This window comes from Tenrec ecaudatus, chromosome 17, assembly GCF_050624435.1.
Source record: "Tenrec ecaudatus isolate mTenEca1 chromosome 17, mTenEca1.hap1, whole genome shotgun sequence".
NCBI lineage: Eukaryota > Metazoa > Chordata > Mammalia > Afrosoricida > Tenrecidae > Tenrec > Tenrec ecaudatus.
Genome location: NC_134546.1, coordinates 61,531,075 through 61,549,309, shown reverse-complemented (window position 1 = coordinate 61,549,309; position 18,235 = coordinate 61,531,075). Strand labels below are relative to the sequence as shown.

Below are 18,235 nucleotides of genomic sequence, written 5' to 3'. Positions count from 1 at the left end.
CTGCTTTGTAGAGTTGAGCCTTGGACACCCTGTGAGGCAGTCCGCTCGGTCCATAGAGCCTGTGAGTCAGCGTCACTGTGACAGCAGCCGGAGTGTGTGCCATGCTCGGCAGTGGCTGTGCACTTGAGCCCTTCTTATGAAGCACGTGAGACGTGTGCTTTGGGCCTCCTTCTATAGATGAGGAAGTTGAGAGGCTTTGGGGATGCGATGGTCAGTTTTTTACCTTCCATGAAAGGACCCCAGTTCGATTCCCAGCCAACACAGTTCCAACGGTGCTTCTAGACTGAGACTAGGAAGAAAAGGCTGGTGGTGTGCTTCTGAAAATCACCCCACGAAAGCCCTGTGAATCCCACCCTGGGACTGCAAAGAATGAGGCCACGTTTCCATGGTGCGTAGAGTTGCCGTGAGCTGGGAGCTGACATAATGGCAGCTGACAATGATTCCATCCGGGACAAAGTGGCCTGCACAGATGGATTTGCAAGGAATGGGGTCCATCTCAACTTAATATCCCCCTTGAATTCCCGCATCCTGATGGGAACAGTCGCTGCTCATTGGGGTGGCTAGATTCTTACAGTGGTACACGCCTAACTAGGGCGGTGAGGATGAGGCACGGTTTCATGGTTCAATGTGCTTTCAGACCAACCCAGCGGTTATTTGGGGCCTCTCGGCTGCTCCGTGAGATGAGTCTACTGATCAGATGCTCGCTAAGTGCTTGAAACATTTCTCAACATTTACCCTAGATTTCTATTTTGACCTGCCGGCAGACCAGTAAAAACACGGTTTATAGACCAGCACCTGTCTGTTTTGCAGTCCATTAGCCTCTTTAAGCCTAGGAACTTCCCAAGAGTTAGGGGCTGCGACTCCCCATTTACAGCTAAGAAGAGGGAGACTCAGCAAGGTTTATGAGCTGCCCCAGGTCTCACGCAGCTAGAGAATTGCAGAGGGCAGGGATTTAAACTGCAACCAGCCTGTCTCAAAAAGTATGTTCACACTGGCTTCACATGACCCCATCAGCCCATCACATGACTCGGTAGGCCTGACCTCCTTTCGCTCCTGAATGCCAGGTTGTTTGCAGTGCTCCCCACTCCTGCTCCCTGGGGGCCAAATCACGGGCGCTGTGAGTCAAGCAGAGGACACGATGGAGGGGAGTTGCCTAAAAGCATCTTGGCCAGAGGTGATTTCATAGCATCCCCCAGGGCCTGGAGTCAGAGCATGTGGGGAGCCCAAAGCCAGCAGAGACATCTCCCTCAGAGCCTGGGTGCTGACCTTGACCCTGACCTTGGCATCCTGGCCAGCTCTCTGCCCCAGGCGAGTCGGGAGAGAGGAGGATCACCCCTGGAGTGGACCCAGGTGGCCCTTCATAGCAGCTTCTCATAACCACAGACGTGAGCGTGGAGTGCCCCGCAGGCCGACATGTGTGAGGCTCCGTGTGCAGGGATTCAGTCGTGTTTATTTTGGGCTCCTGTGGAATAGTCAAGAGGACGCGAGTCCTGAGGGGGTTCATTTTTCTCAGAATTCCGTCTTACTCTGAGTCATAAGATGGGTTGTGGGCGGGAAGGTGGGAAGTGGCGGGGCGGGAGTGGGGAGGAGCTACCCCTCCTCAGGGCCTTTTGCAGGGACTAAAGAGAAGCAGGTTGGAGACCATTTCCCTCCCATGCCGCTGGGAGTGTTGCAGCTTACTGAGGAGAGGAGGCAGAGGCAGTGCCTCTGGGGCAGAGGAGGCACCAGGCAGCGGAGCGCACGCCCCCTGCTCTGGGAAAGGGTTGGACGCCTGCACCTGTCCATTCTCTGAGGAGAACAGCTTTACTGTACGCCTCCTTAGGGAGGCTCTGAGGCTCCTTGAAGATTCATTGTTTCCACCCAATAGTCACTGACTGACTGCTAGGACATGTGCCCTGTGTGTGGACAGCATTGTGGCCCTCAGCAATACATGTTGATGTCCCACAATACATGTTGGTGCCCACAACTAGGATCCTGTAGGTGGACTGGGATTTTCTTTTATGTGAATGAATTCACACCAGACGAAGGCAAGTTGTAGACCTATTTACTTCTGAGTTCTGAAAAGAGCAGAATTGACCCAGAGGCACACAGAGGGAGAAGACAGATGTTAAGAAGCCCCAGGGGTGGATGATAGGCACAAGGAGAGAGACACAGGGAAGGAAGGAACTGGCATGGTCCAGGCCTGAATGTGGATGGGTAGCTTTGCAGGTGCACAGGGGTGGGGGGGCCTCTCTTTACATGTGACTGAGCCATTATCTTGCAAAAGGATTAGACAATTTAGTATGCAAATAAAGTGTGTAAAACCCTGGCAGGAAATAGACAGTTTCTTATGCAAATAAGGTGTGTAGAATACTTGTGGGGATGGGTTAAGTACTATGCATATCAGGTGACAGTGGCCTATGGAGGGGATTGGTCAGTTTGTTGCCTTGGGGGAGGCGTCAGCTTATACAATGACAATCTCACCATCACAAAAAGAACCTGAAGTGGACCTGTCCTTTGGATCTCAGGTCTTGGGTCTCGGCTCTGCGGGGACAGAGAGCAGTGGCCCTGAGGATGGTAGAGACAGCACATGATGGGGCAAGATGATGGGGGCAGTGTGAGCAGTAAGAACCAGGAGACCAGCATGAGGGAACTGCAGGCGGGCTTCCTGGCCCATGGAGTGAGGCAGCTGAGTAGGCTTGCGAACCCATGAAGCAAGAGAACTGAACACCTTTTGCAGGAAGCTTGCTGGTGGAGTAGGGGTGCCTCGGGACATTTGTTGGCAGAGCTCAACAACTGGGACACTTGTCTAAGCGGGACAGAAACTGAGAGGCTCAGTCGGAAGCTATCGGATTGGATTCTCTCATGCCTCCTGAGTTGTCCTTGTTAGTTACATCCTAGTTCTGATGCTGAATTGTAGCCTGTTACTTCCCTACTAAGATGCACGATTCTGCGTAGGGTCTGTGAGTTCTGGCCATCACAACAAATTGTTGTTGTTGTTGTCGTTGCATGTGTGTGTGTGATTGCTGAACGCAGCAGAGGAGTATAGAGCGCACGGGAGGAGCAGTTGGGGTCAGAATTGGAAAAAAGTTGGAGAGAGGAGGCTTGTTTGACCTCCATCTCACAGGCATCAGCTTTGAGCTGCTGCTGATTCTCGTCATGCCGCCTCAAGTTAGACCAAGCCTGAAGCTCCTGCCGCAAAAGCCTCAAGGAGGGTGAGCAGACCCGCTGAAGGTGAAAGTCCTCCATTAGGTAACGGAAATGCACCCTTTTAGGGTCTGGAGCTCCAGCAGCGTGTAAGACAACACCCCACCCCCACCCCCGTGTCTTGCACACACCACTTCATTGAGTGAGATTCCATCCTCCCACTGCCGTCGGTGATAAACTCCCTTCCTTGAATCTCCCTCTGTGGTCCCTGGTTGCTTGGCCTCTTCCACAGCAGACAGAGACCCTCTTGCTGAAAACTGAAAGAACAAATAGAGGAGGCTCTCTCTTAGCAAAAGAGAAAAGATTCAAAACGGATGGAACCGAAGGAAGAAGTTCAAACTGCCCCGAAGGCATTGGCAGAAAACAAAGCTCCGGGAGTTGATGAGATATAATTTGCGAAGGTACAACACTGGAAGCTCTCGCTTATCTATGTCAATAAATTTGGAAGGCATTTGTCTGGCCAACTGACTGGAAGTGGATACATATTTATGCTCATTCCAAAGAAAAGTGATCCAATAGAATTTGGAAATTAATAAACAATATCACTAATATCACAGGCAAGTAGAAATTTGGCTGAAGATCATTCAAAAATGGCAGCAGCCGCACATGGACAGAGAACTTGCCAGATGTTCAAGTCGGGTTCAGAGGAGCACACAGAATGAAGGATGTCGTTGCTGCTGTCAGATGGGTGATGGATGAAAGCAGAGAACACCAGAAAGGTGTTTACTTGGGTTTCATTGAATGCGAAGGATTTACTGTTTGGATCATAATCAATTGTGGATAACACTGCAAGGAATGGATTCCAGGACACTAAATTGGGCTCATGTGGAACTTGACACAAACCAAGAGACTGGAACAGAACAAGGGCATCCTGCATCATTTCAAATCAGGAAAGGGGTGCATCACGACTGTGTCCCTTCACCAGACGCGTTCAGCCTGTACACTAAGCAAATAACTTGAGAAGCTGGACTGTATGAAGCAGAATGTGCGTGCGGGTTAGTTTTCTTGTGTGTGCCAACATGACTCCTGTAGGAATATGTGGGCAGGATTTAGCCTGACAATAGGACACAGCTTGACTGGAGGGCACCCGCACTAAAGGGCTCTCTGAGGTTGGCCTCCCTCTCATTTCTCTCCCTGGCGGTCAGACTCAGCGCTGCCTGAGTCAGCTGCTCTGCGTTACCTGTGGGCTGCGGCTCCCATGGATCGTGGTGGACTGTGTCTCTGTCCGTGCATTGCTACATCTCGAGGCTCTGCTGGGACCTGCTTCCCTATACTGCAGCTGTGCTACTGGCTTCTCTATACCCTGGCACCTCTTCTTCCTGCTCTTGCCTCCCCACCTTGTCCCGTCTGCTGCCTGCGGGGCACTCTGCGTGTCTTGCCTGTGGGCAGACTCCACACCTCCCACTGGCCACTGTCTGCTTCCTTGACCTGGCACCGGCAGCTGGCATGAGTTAGAAGGACCTTCAGTCTGTTAACTGTCCCACGAATAAGTTGGACTGAACCCTCTGTACTGCTGTGTGGACTAAGTAGCTATTGCATTCCTCTTGCTGTATAAACCTGTCTGTCTGTCTGTCTGTCTATCTATCTATCTCTCCATATGTAACCATAAGTGTCCTGGTTTTGTTTCTCTGGAGAACCCCGACTAACACAACGTGGCTTCTGGAATGGAGGAAGACTTGTTAACAGCTGAAATATGTAGATGCCCCAACCTAGCTTCCGGAAAGTAAAGAAGGCTTGACGTACTTACTGATGAAAGTAAAAATCACATAGTCTTCAGGGTGGATTGTACCTCAACATAGAGGAAGCAAACATCTTCATAACGGGGCCAATAAGCAATATCATGATAAGCAGGGGAAATATTGAAGATGTCAAGATTTTGTTGTACTTGTATCTAAAAGCAATGCCCGCGGAAGCATCGGGCAGGAAATCAAATAATCACTGACTGACTGCTAGGACATGTACCCTGTGTGTGGACAGAATTGTGGCCCTCAGCAATACATGGCCCTTCAATTAACCCCACCTGTGTTTATCGGCCAGGGTGGCACAATAAACTAACTACCTCAATTGGCCTGCAGCTATGTGAGTCTCAGGTGGACCCTGGCTGGCATCAGGCCCATGGACTTGAGTTGGCTTGGCCTGGCTGCTTCCTTGATATAAAATGACTTCTTGCTATGAAGTGCCTTTTCACCCACAGATGAGCATCACTGGTTTTGTGTCTCCAGACAGCCCAGCCTAACACACAGACTCTTACCTCCTCCCTTTTCAACCCCACTTTCCATTTCTTCTGTGAAGCACCCTGCTAGTAGGCTACCCACCCCCCCAGATTAGAATCTGTTTAAGAAGTGAGTGGTGCGCAAGCTTGCTTGCGCCGATTGTTCTTGCCCTCACTCAGGATGACGGCCTGACAACAGATTTTGAGAGTACCCTGTGCAGACTGGAGCAGGAGAACAGAACAGTCCAAAAGGAAAGAGGAGCCCAGGGTTACTTGCTGTAATTCATCCAAAGGAGACATGTTTATAGTTACGGCCGAAAGTGTGCGGCTGCGGGACCACTGAAAGAGCATCAGGCTCACTGTCTGCAGTCAGATGGTCATGGCTGAAAGAGCAGAACACCAGAAGGAACAAGACCAGAGGCACGGAGACTGGGGCATGGAAACTCGGGAATAGCGCTGAGAGGAGGCGGGATCTATCATCTCCTTATCTGACTGGACACTTTGGGGCTGTGAGACAGAGAGACAAGCAGGCGGGTTTCCTGACCCATGGAGGTGAAGGCCAAGGGACCACGCAGCTGAGAGACCAGGACCAGGGAGAGACTTGGTGGCTGGCTGAGGAGAGGCGCTGCTGAGGACCAGTGATGTTATCCTTACTGTTTCCTGATCCGGACTGGTGGTGACATGGTCACTTTCTTCAACTTACTGCCATCCAACTGGATATTCCAAATGGCTGGGCATTGGGCTATTCACCACAAGGTCAGCAGTTCTAAACCACCAGCTGCTCCTCAGAAGAAAGATGGGGCTTTCTACTCTCATAAAGGGTTATAGTCTTGGAAATCCACATGGGCAGTTCTCCCCTGCCCACAAAAGGGTTGCTATGAGTCAAACTCCACTCAATGGTAATGAGTGAGTTATTGATTTACTTAGTTAGCCCCCATCATTGTGAAAAAATAAGAACATTGGGGGCTGGATTAATAAAAGGTCAGAGAAATGAAGCATATGGAAGGGGGAAGGCAACTACTGATTCCTAAAAAGAAAGCAAAATAGAACATGAAATCCCTCAAAATTTGTTCACATGAAATGAAATGTAATCATAGCATGCTAGGTGACTCAGCTAGGAATAATATTTATATAATCATGTCAATAATATTTATATAATCAGGATCATGTCAATAGTGAATATAGACCACTGAAAATTGATAAAACTACATTGAAAGCATGGGCATTTGGGAAGTTGTGTATGTGTGAGAAAATGCATTCTGTTCTTGAACGCCACCCTCTTGGGGGTGTTGTGCTGGACCAAAAGGAAAAAACAAAGCCGGAAAGGAAACCACCTCAGTGCCACCGAGCCGATGCCAACGCATAAGCAGCACTCTTTAGAACGGGAAAATCAAGAACGAGAATTAGCAGCTTGTCAGAAATGTGCAGGCTGATAAAAAACAAAACAAACAAAACCCACTGCCAAGGAGTCCACTCCGATCCATAACGACCCCCAAGGACAAAGCAGAACTGCCCCAGGGTGTCCAGGGGTGCAGAGCTGTGGAGAGGCAGCCTGCCCCAACTCCCGGTGGAGGGTGGGGGACCGTTGCAAACGCTGGGCCCCAGGGTGCCTTTCCCACGGAGGACCACCCTTCAGTGTCCTGGAATGTGTCTGCCTTGCGGGTGGGGATGGGCTCGTTTTGTTACCAATTTTATGGTACTGTTTTCAAACTGAGCACCAGCACAGCTTTGATGAGAATGACAGTTAGAATTCCAAAGCTTAGCACAGGTAGAATACCACAGGCTGCTGTCCCTTCCCGAGAGCAGAGGCTGACAGCGTGCCCAGCTCCCAGGGGAGCAGCTGCCTGGAGGAAGGCCCACCCTCAGCCCTCTGGGGCCCTTCATTCCCCAGGGAGCTGGTGAATCTGCTCAGGAGCAGCGGCTGGGTCTGGCCAGGTGTGATTGGTATGGCTTTCTAGTCTCTCTAGCGGTGTCAGAAGCCGGTCCACTGGGTAAGTGACACCATTGAGGTTCAGGGAGGAAAGCGAGTTTGGGAAGCACTTGTGAGTCAGGGGGATGGCTTCTCCTTGAGGCCCAGACATTTCTGGGAACCCGTTTTCCCCGAGTGTGGTTTTAAAAGACTATGCTTTTTAAATTCCATCAGCAGCCCAGACGGATTTGCCCGTCTAGGAATTTGAGGGGCCGAGAGCAGAAATAACATTTTACAGGGAAAGGGGGATCAAAGCCAGCAGACATTTTTACTGAACCGATCTGGTCTCACATGTGCCAACTCTTGCACACTCATGCCTGGGGACCTGAGGCTCCCACCAGGTTAGTTTTTCACGAGCTGACCTTTGGAGCGGTTTGGACTTTGGGCAACATTTTCCAGGCATGCTGCTGCTTCTCATGGTGTCAGGAAACGTCCTCCGTAACATGATTCCAAATCAGCACCCAGAGCCTCTCAGACAAATGGCCCTGTGGTCTGTCTCCATTCTCTCTGGCCGCCCGGTCCCCTTTAAAGCCACAGACTTCGATTTCTCTCCAGCGTCACACCGACACTGGCCAGGCTGTTGGACTGGGGTGGCTTGTGGGTTGCTGTGATGCTGGAAACGATGTCACCAGTATTTCAAGTGTCAACCGGGTCGCCGAAGTGAATGGGTCTCGCTCGGCCCAGCTTCCAGACTGAGAACAGACTAGGAAGGGGAAACAAGCTGTTCCCCTCAGAGGCATTAGCCCCTGAAATCCTTATCTCAGACAGCAGGGGAACATGGTCAGCTACTGCAGACCTCGTGAGGAGCACCCACACATTGGCAGAGACCGGGGCCACAAGAGAAGGCCCTCCGCTTGGGAGGCTCACAAAAGAGGACTGAGGATGTGAGAAAGAGGTAGCCCCATGGCCAGGTGGACTGGCTGCCCCGTGGCCAGGTGGACTGGCATGGTGGCTACGACACTGAGCTCAGGCATTAGATCCCTCGTGGGGATGGAGTGGGGCCAGATGGTGTATCCTTCTGTTGTACATAGAGTTGCTATGAGCCAGAACTGATTGGACAACACCTAACAGCAGCAAGGACCGAGAGCACATCTCCATGAAGGACAGACATGGCCCATCCTCCTCTCCCTCTTCTTTGCCCCGCATGGAAAGACTCATTGCAGCCCAGGAACCTGAGGGTCACCCTCCGCTCACTCACGGCCACTGAGTTGATGCTGACTCATAGCACCCTATAGGATGGGGTAGAATCGCACCTGTGGACTTCATTATGGGAGTAGAAAGTCTCATCTTTCCCCCTTGGGGTGGCTGGTGGTTTCCAACTGCTGCACTTGAGGTCCCACTACACCACCAGGCAGGGGAGAATTGCTTCTGGCCAGGACCTCACAGGAGGCACAGTGGAACCCCAGGACAGAGAGGGCCGGCTGGGGTCCCAAGACTGGCCCTTGCCATGTTCTCCCCTCTTCTCCTCTCTTCCCTCTCCCTTCTCCTCTCTCTCCTCCCTGTCCTTCTTCCCCCTCCTTCTTATTCCTCTTCCTTACCTTCTAGCCTCTGCCTTGTGCCCAGGCCACTGCCTTTCCTTAGCTCTCTCTCCCTCATTTCTCCATCCCTCCCTTCCTGTTCCCTTCTCACTCCCCATTCTTTCTTCTTACCGCCCCTCATCTTGCCCGATTTGAAAACCCGCTTCTACAGACCTCTCTTTCTCTACTTTGCAAGAGGCCCCAGCCCTCCCCCACCCCCGACCTGGCTCCTTTGCTGGCCACCTGCCTCCACTGTAGCCCTGCCCTCTCTCCAGCATGGGTGCCTCCCCTGGAAGAGGAGCCTTTGGGAATCACAGCCTTCAAAACTGGAGTTTGGGATCTGATGGTGGGCGCCCCAATCTTCTGGCCACCATGGCAAGGTGGGAGGGATGATTTAGGAGGGAGCGGGAGGAGGCTTCCTCCTGCCCTTGGGCCATTGAGTCGTTTCTGATTGGTACTGGTATCAGGTGACAGGGGAGAGCTGGGACCTTTATGAAGGCGATCACTAAAGCGTTCTTCTGTGGAGCTCTTGGGTGAGTTTGAACCAACAACCTCTCAATCAGCAATGGACAGCTTAGCCACTATGTCACCAGCTTTTCCAATCACACTGAGCAGTGGGACGTGAGGCAGTCAGGGGAGGATAGGTCAGCAGAGCCAGTCATCCACTTGTGCGTGGCCTGGGGCTCTTGGGCAGACAGGCATCCTAGAGTGGATTAAAGCCTTAAATCGGGATCTTTGAACCGAAGGAAGAGCCCCAGGGTCTCAGCAAGGAAGTGGAAGCAGCTGAGGAGCTCCTAGTGGACTGAAAAGTTTCAGAAGAGAGCCCAGCATCAGCTTAGAGCCGGATGGGGTCCCTGCCTCCTTGTGCGTTAGGAGCACCTGGCCCACTTACGTAAATACCGGTGTTCTAGAAAGAGGGTTTTCTGACTCGCAATGGCTGCTGTCTGCTGGCCGCCTTCCCATCATTCCTGAAACCTGGGTGGCAGATCGAGTTGCAGAACTCAGGACGGCAGCAGGAGGAGCCATGGATGGCGTCATCAGAATTCTTTCCAGCACCTGGTCTCCGTCCTGTTTTTAAGGGCAAACCGCCCTCACGCAGACCCTTTCCAACAAGCCTAAGTGACTTCCAAGAGGGACTGGAAGGGGCTTTGGCTCCCCCAGGCAAATCTTCTCTCCCTGGTCATAAAGGGCTGGGTAGCCCCCTGCCCCACCCCGCCCCGCCCCCAGCCACCGGAGCAGTCCATGCTGCCTTTGTTCAGCACAGAGACCTGGCAGGGCTATCAAGTCTGAGTAAAGAGACCTCTTTCCCTCTTGAGGTCTGCGTGGGCAGGGGGCACCAGTGTTCCCAGGCCAAGCAGTGCAGCCCACTAGGCTATGAGTCCTGAACAGAGGTAGATGGTGTGGGGGAGCATTGCCCAGGCTGTAGGGCTTTGTCATAAGCACCTTGTGCACCTACCAGGCAGACCACGGCTCAGAGAAAGCACTCCCTACTCTGGCTCTCCTCAATCTTTCTTCCCCTCAGCTCCAGCACTGACCCCATAACCCTCCGGCCTCAAAGCAGGGCTCCTTGACTCTGCCTAACTTGTCTCCCCCTCAGCTACCTACATGGTGCGGGGGTTTTAGCAAGGTCTAAGTCAGACACTGCCTCTTACATGAAGCCCTTCCAGATTTCCACCCAGAAGTAAGCAATTTCTGTCCTATCAGAGAGTTGCATGAACCAAAGCCTGCCAGCATTGACTTCACCATGTATGCTGTACCTGTCATTCTACCAATGTATCTCTGGGCTCTCCCTCCCCTGAGCCCCCCACCGGGGACCAGTCCCAGTGACCCTCTGAACTGGGCACTCAGTCTCCTGGGTGAAGGCTCGCTCTCTTTAAAGATTATTCATCCACGTAGCAACAAGAGGAGTTGCTGCCAAGTCAACAAAGACCCACGCTAATTCCATGGGTTTCCAAGTCAACCTGTGCTTCAAAGGGTTTTCAGAGGCTGGATCAGAGGTGTCAATCACCTGGCCTTTCTTCTGAGGTGCCTCTGGGTGGACTCAAACCTCCGACCTTTTGATTAGCAGCCCCGCACATTAACTGTTTGCCCACTTGGAGACCCTAGTAATATAATTACTAGAGGGAGCCCTGGTGGCAGAGTTGGTTACTCGTCGGGCTACTAACTGCAAGGTCAGTAGTTTGAAACCACTGGCTGGTCCACAGGTAAGAAAGGGGAGGCTTTCAGTTCCCATAAAGATCAACAGTCTTGAGTGCTGGTCTCCCAGAGCATGGATGCCCCCCACCCCCCGCAAAGGGATGTGATGGAATTAAACCATTCCTAATCCTTGGAAGATTTGGAACCTTCCTGAAAATTGGGATTGTCGGATTGCCAAATGTATTAACCAACAGTCAGGCTTCAGCAGAAAATTCTCCATTCTGCACTATTGATCCTAATGGGAGCAGAGAGCCTGTGCCTGATGACAGGTTTGATTTTCTTTGCCAGTACCACAAACCAGCGAGCAAAAGTCCCGCCTTTCTAAATGTGGTCGCTATTGCTGGGGGCTGGGAAGTACCTTTTTTATTCCTGTGATGGAATCTTCCAGCTAACACGTGCTTTTGAAGATGATGATATCACACATGTCGAAGAAAGTGTGGATCCCGTTCGAGATATAGAGATCATCCATGAAGAGCTTCAGCTCAAAGATGAGGAAATGTTTGGGCCCGCTATAGATACACTGGAAAAGGTGGCTGTGAGCGGAGGAGATAAAAAACTAAAGCCTGACTATGACATAGGTGCCAAGTCAAATCCTGGGTAGAAACTGTTTGCTTCTATCATGATTGGAACGACAACGAGATCGAAGTGCTGAATAAACACTTATTCCTGACCTCAAAACCAATGGTCTCCTCGGTTACTCTTTTGGAAAAAGACTGCATTAGGAAGAAAAACAGACGGTTGATAAAAATTAAAGAGTGGGTGGACAAGCATGACCAGGTGCCTTGGCCACTCCTTTTCGTGGGGCCCTGGAACTCAGGGTGCAGGGATTGAGGGCTGAGGAGAGACAGAAGTATCTGGAAGCGAACATGACTCAAAGCGCTTTGCCCAAGACCAGCAAGGCTGGGTTTGCAGCGCTCCGACTCAAACACTTTTTCACCGCAGGTCCAGATGAAGTGAGTGGCTGGGCCGTCAGGAAAGGGGCGAAGGTGCCTCAGGCTGCAGGAAAGATTCGCACGGATTTTGAACAGGGATTCATTAGGGCGAAGTGATGAAATCCGAAGATTTTAAAGAAGGTTCTGAAAATGCAGCGAAGGCTGCTGGGAAGTACCGTCAACAGGGCAGGAATTACATCGTTGAAGATGGAGACATTATCTTCTTCAGATTCAATGTACCTCAGCAACCGAAGGAGAAATGAACTTTAGCAATAGCTCAGATAAACACACAATTTCCGAAAGGCTTACAGTTTTTCTTTGTTTGTTTTTTTAATTAAAATTTCTGGAAAATTAGAGGGAGAAATAAAGTTGGGGGAGGGGCATGGAAGTCTTCTATAAACCAGAATATTTTTAGTTATCTTAAAGCTAAAATCCTGGGTCCCTCCAGTGAAATGCAGGCTCGCAAAATGGGAACAGCCTTCCCTTTCACGTGATTAAGACCCTACCCTGAATTGTAGACGCTTTCCAGGAACCATACTACTCTCACGATACTCCATTCATCTCCATCATGTACGCCGAGCCTGACACATTTGACAGTCAGCACAAGGTGGCTTGCTCCGGTTTGACTCTCCAGATAATGCATATTTTATAGTACTTCAGATGTCTACACTCAATAAAACATTTGACAAAACCCCCCAAAAAAAGAAAGATTGACAGTCTCGGAAACCCGTGAGGGGGCCTTTCGACACGATCCTCTCGGGTCGCTATGAGTCAGAATTGACTTGACAATGTGTTTGGTTTGGAGAGCGCTTTCTCTATGCCTGGAGAGAGGCTAAGTGTTTTATGGGCATCCACTGACATACCTCACAACAACCCTATGAAGTCGGTACCCAAATCACCCCCACTTTACAGATGAGGCAGCCAAGGCACAGCCATGTTAAGGAACCAACTGATTTGATGCCACACAGCCGTTGGGTGGTGACATCAGCTTTCAGCTCTGGCAGTCTGGGCCCAGAGCCCATGGCCTCGCCCCTCCCTGCTCTATGCCATGGTGTGAGCATGGGGTCTGGCTGCTGAGGTTTGAGCCAGGATTCCATCCATGGTAGTTATGTAATTCCATGTCAACTTGAAATATAGGGGTGGAGTCCAGCCTGCCAATCAGATCATAGCCTGAGCATGATCTCCTCATAAGGAGGGTCCTGGGAACCTGCCCCTCTCTCTGTGTCACCTTCCTGCTATCAAGTCACTTAGAGAGATGACAGAGCCCTTGGATTCAAGGGACTTGGCACCACCAGCCAGTGATGTTCCTGCATTCTGCATCAGAGCATGAGGCTTCGGGAGTTGGCAGAGGGACTTAGGGACTGTTCTTGGACTTATGGACCAGCATTGGACATATGGACTTGAGTTGGACCGGGCTGGGCTGGGACGTTTTCTTGATATAAAGCTGTTCCTTACACCTATGGGTGTCCCTGGACTGGTTTCTCTAGTCAACCCGGCCTAACACACCTTCGCTCTGCACCGCAGCGTCCCTTCGTAGGAGGTAGGGGAAGCATGGACACCTTCGTCTCAGGGTGGTTAGGAGAATCCAGGGAGAGAGCCTGTCTGAAAGGCTTTGCCCCAAACTCCCTGCTGCGGAGTCGATGCCAACTCACAGTTGCCCGATAGGACAGAGCACATCTGCCCCCGTGGGGTTCCTGAGGCTGTAATTCTTTACGGGAGCAGAAAGCCCCCACTTCCTCCCCAGGAGCCGCTAATGGGTTGAAGCTGCTGTCCTTTCAGGTTAGCAGCCCAGCATGCACCCATGCCACCCTGGGTGTTCAGTGAGTATACACCAAACCCCAGCTCCCTGCCATCGAGTCAAGGCTGACTCACAGTGACCCCGACACCATGGGGGTTTCCAAGACTCACTGCTGATGGGAATAAGAAGCCCGTCTTTGTCCTGAGGAGCTGCTGGTGGTTTCCAACCATTGACCATGTGGGTCACAGCCCAACACGTGACCACAGTGTTGCCAGGGCTCCTCTACAGAGTGCATGGCGCTTACCATTCCTGCTGGAATCGCCTGGTCTCAGAATCATCGCTGTCAGAAGCAGGCAGGCCCCAGGCAGAGAAGGAGTCTGGGTCATCTTTCCTGGCACGTAGGCAAGACCTGTCGGAGTGACACGCAGGTGGCAAGTCCATGCTGCTTCCCGCCCCTTCCCAGGCTCAGGCACCCCCAAACCAACGAGTCTGTGCGGACTCCCAGGGGCCTCCCGTGCCACATAGACAGCTGCCGGCCGAGGCTTCCCTGGCGGTGTCTGACACGGCACGTCGTCCTCCTGCAGCACGGCTGGGTGTCTTCAGCCCACCAGCCTTGACTTTAGTTTCAGGTGCAAATACTTGGTGTCACCCAGGGACCCTCCCACCTCCCACAGCCCACCCTCATCCGCATGGAGCCTCAAGGGCAAGGTTCCGACCTTAAACACTGACAGCAACCACCAAGCAGCCAGTAAAGCAAACACGTTCCCCCTGGAACCGTTGCTGTCAGAGGCCCAGAGCCACAAGATGCCTTTGCATCCTGTGTGGCAGGAAGCAGCCCCACCGACCCAGGCTATCTCTTGCCTCTGGAGGTCTCCCCTGCAGTGAGCTGGGCAGCCTTACGGTAGCTCTGTGTGCGGCTGGGAGAACAAGGCGCACGTGTGAAAACAAGGCTTCGGGTCATAAGCAAAAGTCAAAAGAGCTGCTGTGTTAAGCTGGGGGCAGAACGTGTGTGTGTGTTTCCAGAACATTCTTTAATGGGGTTATTATTACCATAGGCCTGCCACCACCACCCCTCCATTAAGAGGAATTAAATCATATTGATTCAGGCACAGTTATAGTACTTGCCAACGGACCAGCTGCGGCTCTATCTTCTAAGCAAATAATACCCTTACTGCAAGGTCAGCAGTTTCTACCCCCATAAAGACAGGGAGGGGCCCTGTCCCTTAAAGCCTCAGGTTCCCTGGGCCACGGAGAGCGGCTGGAGGAGTGGCTAACGCCCAGCAGGCCAGGGAGACTAACCCCTAGTACTCTGTTTGAACAGCTGTGGGTGGAGTTAGCCTTGCGCTAGGGCCAAGAGTAGGAATTGACCCTTTGGCAGGGGGCTTGGGCTTGTGGGGTAAGCCTTGAGCTGCCGATGGCCACTGCTTGGGGAAGCGTGGCTGCGATGGAGGTCCACACCAAGAGCCCAGTTGGAGACGGCGAGGTGGGTAGGGCCCTGGGGCATTGTGTGAGCCTGTGGGTCCTGGCTAGTCTGAAGTGAGTCTCTGCCTGCATTTTTAATCCCAGTACAGAGCCTGTCACTCTCACTTGCCAGAAGGGGGACCTTGGGCAAGTTCCCTCTCAGCCCTTTTTCCTCAGCTATAAAATGGGATGAGGATGTACCTGCAGTCCTCGCTGATGATTAGGTCACTCCTACTTGCCCTTTCTTGTTATGAAAGTTTGTTGTGTAAATCACTAGTAATTAAGCCAACCCCTCCAATTAAAATGAAGACAAACTCACGACCTTCGAGTAGATTCTGACTCACAGGGACTGTGGAGCAAAGTAGACTTGCCCTGATGGTTCATCTTCATCTGTAGCTGCTCATCTTCATGGGAGGAGAAATCCTCCCCTTTCTCTGGTGGATTCAAACTGCCAGCCTTCTAATTCACAATCCGCCATTTCAGGCTGAAAGCCTGACTCTCATTCAGCCACACGCTTCACTGAAAGGCAAGGATAACATTCGAAACACGGTGTCTTGTTCATGACTGTAGCTACCTCTAGGTGGTCAGGAGGTTTAAGCGAGTTAATATTGTAAAACAAATACAGGCCCAATAAAAGGGCTCTAGGGGTCAAGTGGAAGAGTCCTGGTGGCTTAGTGGTTATGCTCTGGGAGGTTAACAGCAAGGTCAGCAGTTTGAAACCACCAGCCTCTCTGTGGAAGAAAGAGGAGGCTTTCTACTCTCACAAATAGTTACAGTCTCAGAAACCCACAGGGGGAGTTCTATGCTGTCTCAGAGGGTTGCTATGAGTCGGAATGGGCTCGATCGATGACAGAGAACTTGGTTTTTCGAGTGATGGAGTGTGTTACTTGTTGCGCTGCTAACCACAAGATTGGCGGTTTGAAGCCACCAGCTACCACGCAGGAGAAAGATGAGGCTCTCTGCTCCCTGACAGTCTCAGAAGCCCACCGGGAGTTCATAGTGTTGCTATGAGTCAGAATGGACTCAGTGGCAGTCTAATATAAATGTTGGTTTTAACCAATATCAGTGATCAATACGATCACTGGGTTTCTGACAGCACCCTGATTGGCACAGGGTTAGCACGGGCGAGAAGTTCCCACATGTGCATCACCGTGAACTTAGAAAGGAGCCCTGGGCGCACACTGGTTAAGCAGTCAGCCGTTACCCTAAAGGTTGGCTGTTGGTACCTCTCCTCATTCCTCGGAGAATGACCTGCCAGTCTGCCCTGTCAAGATGGCATGCAAGGAAACCCTACGCTGCAATTCTCCTCTGTCTTGTGGGGTCACCAGGAGTTAAAAAATTGACCCCCAAATCGACCTGACAACAACCAACCAAAAGATCAGTCATTGAATGCACCTGATGGCACCACAGAAGCAAAGTCTGGCAGCCCTCCTTCACTAAAGATGACAGCCGAGATGCCTGATGGTACATCTCTAGCACGTGGGTGCCCATTGGTTGGAATGGACTCAGCAGTATCGGGGTAGCATGGAGGAAGGTGGGTGACTCAGCTCTGCCGTAAAGAACCGCCCATAGGACTCGCTACTCTGACTGTCCATTCTGTCTCTACATGGCCACTGTCCCCAACACCCCCGATAGCATGGGTCAGTTCTGATCCAGGCAGCACATCCTCTAGCATCTGCTTCACCCACCCACCCACCCACTCCACTGCCACCAACCTGCCCTCACCAAGCTAGCCCTGGAAAGAACTGCATGCCCTGCCCTGTCCTGGGCCTGGGCCAATCTGAACTCAGCTGTGTCCACCTCACGTGGAGGATGGTCACTGGCTCACTGTCCTGATGGGCCCTGTAGTGCCCTGTGCTGTGAACACCCACAATGCTCAGCTTGTGCCAGCCTCACCCAAGAAAAGGACTCTGTGCCGGCATACTCCACTTGCTCCAAAGAATTGGACCTCCCAGAAACGACTAAAACCTGACACCTTCCTACTAAAAGACACCCCCAAGCAGTCCAAACCCCAAGCATGGCACAGTCAATTATCCTAACAGTTACTGATCTGCGGACAGGGCTGCCTGGACTGTGGAGAGGTAGCACAAAGCAGGGCCCCAGCCAGGCAGGTGTCCCACCCACTCAGCTAGGGACCTCCATCATCTCCAGAGGCTGCTGCCATTAGAAATAGACCCAGACCTGGGGCTCCTCCTTCCCATGCACGCCACCCACCAGGCCTGTAAGGAAACTCCCCTCCTCTCAGCTGCTTCTCTCAGTGTGAGCTCCCCACCCACTCCCAAGCCCCTATGTGAGCTACAAATGACTATCTAACAGATTACCCCCACACTTAGCAACTTGAAGCAACAAATGCTTATTTGTCTCATACACTTCTGCGGGTCAGGAATCTATCGATGGTTGGCTGCGTGGTTCCAGCTCAGGGCCTCTCAGGAGGATCTCGTCAGGCTATAGACTGGAGTGCAGTCTCATCTGAGGGCTGACTGGGGCTGGAGTGCCTGCCTCCAAGCTGGCTCACTGGCACGGCTACTGGTTGGAGGCTTTTGTTCCTTTAAGACCACGCGGGCCCCTCCTCAGGCATGCTCATGACTTGCAGTTGGCTCCCTTCGCAGTGAGAAAGAGAGGGTGGCCCAAAGATGGGGACTTCAGTGTCCATTGTAACCAACTCGTGGGAGGGACACCCATCACTTACACCATATTCTGCTTCCATCCACACCGATCCTGCAGCCAAGTGGAAAGAGACCACAACGGCATGAATACCAGAAGACAGGTTATTGGGGGAACATGTGGCAGGGCGCCTACCAGAATGGGGAGCTAGGAGAGAGTGCAAGTCTGCGTCCAAGAGAGTTTATAACTGGGAGTGGTAACGGTAGTGCTTCCATCTGACTGGAAACTCACCCAAGAGAGTTCAACAACCTGATTAAATTACAGAGGGTATTGAACTAGACCAAGGTATTGACACAGGAGGCAGAGCAAGAGCATCATTCTGCTCTTGAGGGCATTGGGAGGTGGGTGGGCAGGGAGCCG

At 51.9% G+C, this 18,235-nt stretch overlaps 1 pseudogene; it reads left to right on the top strand.

Annotated features, from left to right (window-relative positions):
- The first annotated feature begins 11,576 nt into the window (after positions 1-11,576).
- LOC142430844 (obg-like ATPase 1 pseudogene) lies at positions 11,577-12,275 on the top strand (annotated as a pseudogene).
- The last annotated feature ends 5,960 nt before the right edge of the window (positions 12,276-18,235 follow it).